Source organism: Cibotium barometz, chromosome 5, assembly GCF_041138505.1.
Source record: "Cibotium barometz isolate CiBa-2024 chromosome 5, ASM4113850v1, whole genome shotgun sequence".
In the NCBI taxonomy this organism is placed as follows: Eukaryota; Viridiplantae; Streptophyta; class Polypodiopsida; order Cyatheales; family Cibotiaceae; genus Cibotium; species Cibotium barometz.
In genome coordinates, this window is record NC_141050.1 from 18,252,478 (window position 1) to 18,260,999 (window position 8,522).

Genomic DNA, 8,522 nt, shown 5'->3' on the forward strand with positions numbered 1-8,522 from the left:
ATGGAGTTGTAATTTGACCCTTTCAACTTTAATATTTTGATAAATAAGGAATTGATAATATAATTTCGTACACTCTTTTTCATTCCTGGCTAAAAGAAACTCTTCTTGACCGTTGCAAAGGTCTTCAACAAAAAACCAGGATGTCTCAATGCAATTGGGCTATCATGAATCTTAACTAAGATCCGATGCTTGAAATTCCTATTTCTTGGGGGACACATAAGCAATTATTGTAATACAAGAATCCATCTTTAAGTTTGTATCCTTATATCTTATTCATTTCTTGAATAGTTTTACTTTACTGCATCAAAAAGAATACATATGCCCCAATCTCCTCCTTAATTTCTATAGGGAGTGGATTTGATATAACTATTATGATGGTAAGCAAGGATACTTTCCGACTAAGGGAATCGGTAATTGCATTCTCTTTTCTAGATTTGTACTTGATTTCAAAATCAAACTCTTGAAATATATGTATCCATATCCTTTGATGCATATTGAGATCACTCTATGTAAATATCTATTTCAAACTTTTGTGGTATGTTACCAAAGTAAAGCTTTGTCCAAGAAGATAATGCCTCCATACTTTTAATGCATGGGTAACTGCTAAAAGTTCCAAGTCATAGATTGCATAATTTTGTTCATGGAGCGTGAGCTTTCGTGGCACATAGGCTATTGGTCTCCCATTTTGCATAAGGATTTTGCCACCTATAAAGCCACTCATCAGTGAGATCACCTCAAAAGGGTTGCCAAATTCTAGCAATTTTAGCATGGGATTGGTCACGAAGGCAATCTTGAGTTTATCGAATGCACTTTGACATATCAATGGCTATATCCTTCTTTACAAGAACCATCAAGAGTGAAGCAATCTGGTAAGTAGCTTTTAGCTTAGCAAGGTCAACTTAGATACCATACTTGGATGTACTTTTCATGATCAGCTACATTCTTATAGTAAACCCTGATAATTCACGTCTGCTCACTCACGTCTTGGACTTTCACATCATATGTTTCACGTCTTGGTCCTTCACGTCTTAGTCCTTCACGTCTTGGTGTCTCATGTCTACTCATTCACGTCATGATGGCTCACGTCCTGACCATTCACGTCTGGTCTTTCACGTTTTGTAAATTCATGTCATTTTCACGCTAACATACTATACACTCACAGATTAACGTACTAACACTAAATTACTAACCAAAAAAAAGAAAAAAATAACTTTCCACTAGTCATTTGACTGAATGTATATGATGTTACAGATGTCGGTTTAAAGCACGTGAGCAACCATCCATAGCAAGCAAGCAGTGCTATGGGGTCCCCAACCAGACACCGACTACAAAGTGCAAGCAAATTAGGACCAACTTCTTGGGCCCTTATGCCTAGTCATTCCAGGGAACCCTCATCAGAAAGGAAGTCACCATACATCATGGGAAGGTGACTCTCCAATGCCACAACCCAGAGTGCCTCCATCTATTAGAGGATGCTGAAGTCAAAGCTAAGCTCGCCAAAGTTGGCCTCGGCAAAATGGCAGAGGTACTACCCCACGTAGTTGACACTAACCTCTGCGTCGAGTACCTAAAAACATATGACAAGCAGACAAAGAGATGAAGGATTACAAAGGCAGATGGCACCACAGAAGAGCTACTCATCACAGAAGATTTAATCAGAGAATCTTTACAACTCCCAGCTGAGTGAAAGCCCATAGGTACAACATTGATACAATGCCAATCAAACGAAATGCTAAAGAGAAATTCTTACAACTCAAATGGAGCAAAAAAGCATGCAGAGCAATATCACTTATGATGCAAATAAAGCCGGTTGACAAGTACAATAGGGTGGGCTTAAACAGGATAGCTAAAGCTTATGGGGAGAAGGAGGAGGACTGGGCCTTTTATATGCATAAGGAGATGGAGAATTACCTAAAAGCCCATCAATCAAAGATCAGCAATCCTTACCTCCTCCTAACTCAGGTACTTTACTATGTGGCAAAGAAGCCTTTAAAAGAGCCTGAACCAGAGGAGAACATGCAGCTAGCTATCATCCTTGACCAACCTAAAGAAGCTACTCGAAGGATAGAAGAGGGGTAGGCCATGTCAATGGAAACACAGGAGCTCATCAAGACAATAAAAAAGGATCGACAAAAGAAGACAGAGAAAAAGATGAGAGGGATACTTGTAGATGTCACAACACAATCACGACAACTGGAAGAGGCAGTGGCAACTAAAATCCAGACATACCAAGAGGCCCTACAAGAAAAGCTACTTATCCCCACTATGCAGGAACAACAACAATAGCTCTCCCCTCTAGCAAGCCCCGCACAACTCATCTTCAAAGAGCTCTCTCCTCTCAAGGATTCATGCCTAACAAATACACCAATAGAGGCAGCCGAGGAACAAGCACAGAAGGACCAAGCTATAGAGGGACAAGTAGTCGAAGAAGTACCACTCACAACACAAGAACTAGAGGCTCTTCCAGAGTCCAGTAAGAGACAACGGTCACCAGATCCTTTGAGTCCAAGCAAAAGGAGAACATTGGATGATGATACAGAGAAACTGCCATAGCTCGAATCCTTCAAAGACATGGATTCTCAACACTTCATCCAAGTAATCGTGGAAGGCCTAGAGGCACTCCTACACGATCCACTTATAGAAAAGGATGTTGAGACTAGTACACACTGGGAACAGGAGCAAAAGGTGTGGCGTTGCCACCTATTAACAACGCATATGCTACATGGCAGGAACGCCAACCTCTGGAAGCAACTGAAAGATGCCAATGCACAAGTACAAAGCGTAAAAACAACTCTTGCGGGGGGTGGCAGCAGAGTCAACTCACAAAGAAGTGATCATTTAAGGTTTGGATATTACCAGATCTGAATCAAGCAATAAGACAGACCAAAGATAACATTTAATACCAGATATAGACACTATGAGTTCACAATTATGACTTTTAGATCAACCAATGCACCTAGAACTTTCATTCGGCTAATGTAATAAATCTTTAGAGGCCATTTGGATGATTTTGTTTTGGTATTCTTTTGTGATATCTGACGTGAATTTACACTCGTGGTTTATGGAGTTTTTTCATTTTATTTGAAACACGTCATGTGTTGAATGTATTCAATACATGACATCATGTATGGAGTTTTTTCATTTTATTTGAAACACGTCATGTATTGAATGTATTCAATTGATATAAATGCATCCTACACATGGCATGCATTCAAGCATTCAATCAATTGACTCAAACGCAGAAAAGATATTTTAGACTTTACACCAAAAGATAGAAAAAAGGAAAACAAAGAAAAAGAAAAAGAAAAAAGTTAAGCTCCCACCTTGATGAGCTTGGTAGGCGGTTGAAGGAGGTCGGAAGCAAGCACGTGATGTACGAAAGTCAATTGAAGAAGAAAACAAGAATTCACACAAATAAGATGAGTTAGGATGTGATAAGATGAGTTAAGATGTGATAAGATGTGATAAGATGAGTTAAGATGTGATAAGAGTTATGGGATGAGTTTTGATGTGATAAGATGAGTTAAGATGTGATAAGAGTTATGGGATGAGTTTTGATGTGATAAGATGAGTTAGATGTGATAAGAGACCTATGGGATGAGTTAGGATGTGGTACGATGAGTTAGATGTGATAAGAGACCTATGAGATGAGTTAGGATGTGATAAGATGAGTTAAGATGTGATAAGATGTGTATGGGATGAGATAAGAAGTGTATGAGATGAGATAAGATGTATATGGGTTGTGATAGGGCGAGAATGGATGTGATTTAAAAAAATAGATGTGAAGGCGTATGAGGCTATATGAATGAAAATGTAGAAAAAGATGAATGTATGTGGATGTAAGAATGTGAAAACGGATGTATACATGTAGATGTAGATGTATGGATGTGAATGTGATTATGGATGTGGATGTATGCATTGAGATGTGGATGTATGGTTATGTATGTGGATATGGATGTATGAATGAGGATGTGAAAATGTAAGTAAAGTGGATTGTGGAGGGATAATGTAGAAAGACGAGAGTTCATTATAAAAACTATATTTTATGACTGTTTGTAAATGACTGTTTGTAAGTAAAGTGGATTGTGGAGGGATAATGTAGAAAGACGAGAGTTCATTATAGAAACTGTATTTTATGACTGTTTGTAAATGACTGTTTTATGTCAAAGAATGCTGGGGAAGCATTTTGACCGTCTTGTGGATTAAGGTCATGGAGACCTAACTGAGAAAGTTGCAACTGCTGATGACGGAGAGTCAATGGAGGACATCTCGCGTAGCAAGGTCGACCGAGGTCTTGACCAGCCTCGGTTCGATTTAAATGGTGAGCTTCCGGTACGGTGGATTAGGGACCAAGGAAGCGGCCTATGAGTGAAGCGCTAGGTCACTTGCGAAGGATCCTAGAGGGTGCTGACCATACGGTGCTCGGGCTCTGGGTCGCCGAAGATACCCACAGAAGAAGAAGAAGAAGAAGAAGAAGAGACAAGGGAGAGAGAGAGAGAGAGAGAGAGAGAGAGAGAGAGAGAGAGAGAGAGAGAGAGAGAGAGAATAAGAAGAAGAAGAGGTATAAGAAGAGGAGTAGTTCTCTTGGAGAAGATAACTGCAGTCAGAATTTTTAGATATGGTCCTAGGTTTTGGTCCTCAAGGGCTGGTTATTTTTTGTGCTATTCATATTATGCTATTGCAGATAACAAGAAAGCTATCAACCTTCTTGGTGGATATAGTATCAAGAAATTTCTGAGGTATAGAGGAGATATGCTTGAAGAAAAAAATGTTTAAAAACTCAAGAAGTAATTTCTCTTAAGAATTGCTTTTATGCAAGAGCTTGTACATATAATTTATTTTGCCACCAATATATATATGTTCAAAAATGGCATTGTTTCTCCTACTGAATTCATGCCATCATTCTTTGAAGTTATCTTCTAAAAAACTAGTTGAATAGCTCTTTCAATGCATTGCTCCTTGTCTGTCCTCCTCCATGTCTTCTATCCTAAAAAATGATGTATGTGCTTGATAATTTGATTTCTCCATGCCTTGAGTACTCCTAAAAAATGATGTGCGTGCTTGATAATGTAATTTTTCCATGCCTTGAGTACTCTAGATAGCTCGTGGTCCTTATTTCTAAGCAAAAAATGGCCCATGAATATAAAGAATATGCTCCATATGCAAGAATATTGTATATTAGCGATGTTTGTTTCATACAAAGAAAATGGTTGAAAGAAATAGCATGCAAAGGCTTTTTTGTCTTACCAAATAATATGTGATATCTTTTTGTCCCCATGCCAGCTTGATTGCATGAATAAGATTTGTTATTGCTTCTTTGAAATCTAGTGCATATGTTACTGTTCTTTTTTGTTTTCTTAGAAGCTTGAGAAATTCATCAAGTCGCATCATCCACACTTCCATTCTCTTGTTTCCTACCTATGGATTACTTGCTAGATTTGTTGCTAGTTTGCAAAGCTCTATCCAACATTCCCACATGGCATTTACCTATTTTTTATCATGATTGCTCAAAAATCTTCTAGACTTTGATCCTCCCATTGATACATCTGCAAGAACATCAACAGTCTTACTAGAAAGATTAGGGTCTTTCCTTAGGTGAACTTAACCACCGTGCAATACCTCACATTTATTTATGTATTCATTTGCAATGTTTAAAGTCTTGATTGAATATACATAGTCCAGGTGAAGATAAAGAAGTTTATCTAGTATTCTTATTTCAGCATGCAAAGTAAAAATATAAACATTTTGGAATTGAATAGGGAGGATAGGATCCCAAATCATTTCTGTACTTTTGAATTTTGACAAATCTACCATACTCCTTATGGGTGGCCTTCCAATAGCCCTTAACACTTTGGCGAGCAAAATAGGTAGAGAAAGCTGACAAGGGTTACCTAAAAAGATTCCCTCCCAAAATGTTGAAATCTTAAAAATGGCTGAAAAACATAGTTTTTGAAAAACGCGTCTAGAATTCCATGTATACATTTAAAAATTACCTGAATTTTAATATTTTTTCAAGATTGAGAACACGTGTGACCTTCGTAGATTTATAAGCTGCTATTGTTTATAACATAAAAATAAACTTGACTTACAAAATGGCATAGGTGTCTACATAACTTAAATAAATATCAATCTTTTTCAAATAAAAATTTATTTTATAAATTTCATGAATGTAAGATACTTTTTTAAATGGATTTTCTTGGGACAAATTCTACTACTATGCATAAATATGTGCATTATTTGATAAGAACTCAAAAAACAGTTGAATACATAACATTATAAGCTTTATAATTTATGAAAAATCCTAGAAACATCCTTGAGTCTATTTCTAGACCCAAGTAGCAAAGGCTGGAGTATATACGACCTTGACAATTTGCATGACATAATTATTTTGTCTATTATTTATAAGCAAATAGTGTTCATGATATACAACCATAGAAAATTGAAATATTTTTTCAGCAAGATAATTTTAGAGGCAGAAATCATATAGCCTATGGGTGTAAATTTCAACCCACCCATGCATTTGTTGTCATGAAGAAAATTCATGTTATGTAATATGGATAATGGTGGTGGGAAAAAATTATAATCTATATCATATAGATATATGGTGGTGGCAAAAATTCATAGTATGCATATGTCGATGTTTGATCCATATCATGAGCATAGGTGATGTTATGTCTAAGAGTAGTGTAGGAATGAGCTCTGGTTATAATTATTTAGAGTACATGTGAAGAATATTGAGAGATGATATGTCTAAGGGTAGTGTAGAATGAGCTGTGGTTATAATTATTTGGAGGACATGCGAAGGATGCTGAGAGATGCAATCTTCGCCCACCCACGACATTATCTTTCTGTACAAAGAGAAATGAGAGGATCTTAGAGCTTCTTGAATGGTGGTAGAGAAGAGGTTTGATATTTCACGATGACGGTAGATTGAAGGTCACTTATGATAGACAGCATACTACTACACATAGGCATGACAGAGTCCAAGCTCACATGCATCCCCCCTTCCGACATAAATGATTCCACCACGCGCATTTGCTTATAGTTCTTTAGCTTTAAAATTGAATTGTAGAACAAAAATCAAGATTGGTGAAGCAATCAACTCATGGTCTTCCAAATCAATGGAGTCTTGCACATCTGGATCAAAATCAATTGATTATAGGTCATCATGGATTATCTCATCTAGCTCTTCTGCTATCATGAACTTGGCATCTACTAGGTAGGTAGTGATATTTTATATGATGCAAAGGTTATATGGATACATAGACAAGTATTTTTTTTAATGACCTCCTCCCAAATTTAGTCAAAGGTTCCAACCTATGTGTTTTTCAAGTCCTTAGCCCTAAACCTATATCCTACACATGTCACCTTATCCTAGACATATTTTTTCTTTAATTCTATGATTTTTAAGATTTTTAAAAATTTTAAGATTTTATTGGCTATTATCTACTATTTGGAATGATTTTTTTACAGATTTGTTAGTAATAAAATAAAATAAAAATTTCATTAAAAATATTTCAAAGTTAAGAAAAATAACCCCCTCTAAAAGTTAACATTTTACATCAAAGCTGATACAAAAAACATCAACTTATAGGCTAAGAGTTAATGTTTTACATTAAAGTTGATGCAAAACATCAACTCTTCCACAAAACTTGATGTTTTACATCAACTTTCAGATGCTTTAGAGAAGAAAGTTGGCGGATCGGAGGTTGATTTTCATAAACGGCCTGTTTTAGCATTTCCATTCAAGCTGGCATGCCCAGATAACCTATTCCATAAATTTTGAGTACCAACACAACTATGTTTTGATGCGATATTCAGACGTCACAAAGCGATTTGATAATACAGTAAATCGCTCTGTGACGTTTGCATATCACATCGAAACATAGTTGTGTTGATACTCAAAATTTGTGGAATAGGTCATCTAAGCATGCCTACACAAACAGAATTGCTAAAACAGACCGTTTGTGAAAATCGACCTCTGAACCTCTAACTTTCTTCAAAACTTGATGGAAGACATCAAGTTTTGTGGTAGAGTTGATGTTTTGCGTCAAATTTGATGCAAAACATTAAGTTGTATGAAAAAGTTGATGCTTTGCATTGAAAAACATCAACTTTTAGCCTAAAAGTTGATGTTTTGCATCGAGTTGATGCAAAACATCAACTTTTCCACAAAACTTAATGTTTTGCATCAAAGTTAACGCAAAACATCAACTTCTTCATAAAACTTGATGTTTTTTTAATCAATTATGCAAAACATCAACTTTTATAAAAATATCAATTTTTTATAAAAGTTGATGTTTTATATCAAGTTGATGCAAAACATCAACTCTTAGCTGAGAAGTTGTTACTCTGCATTAAGTTGGCCACAAATGTTGTAGCTAAAAGATCCTTACCATGTGTAGTAACCAATAAGATTCAAACTCAAGTCCCGCCTGATATTTTACAAAAAAGTATTTTGAAAAGTATAAACTTTTATTTGTTGAAGCGAGATTTTTTATCTTTCTAAACTCATTTAATGA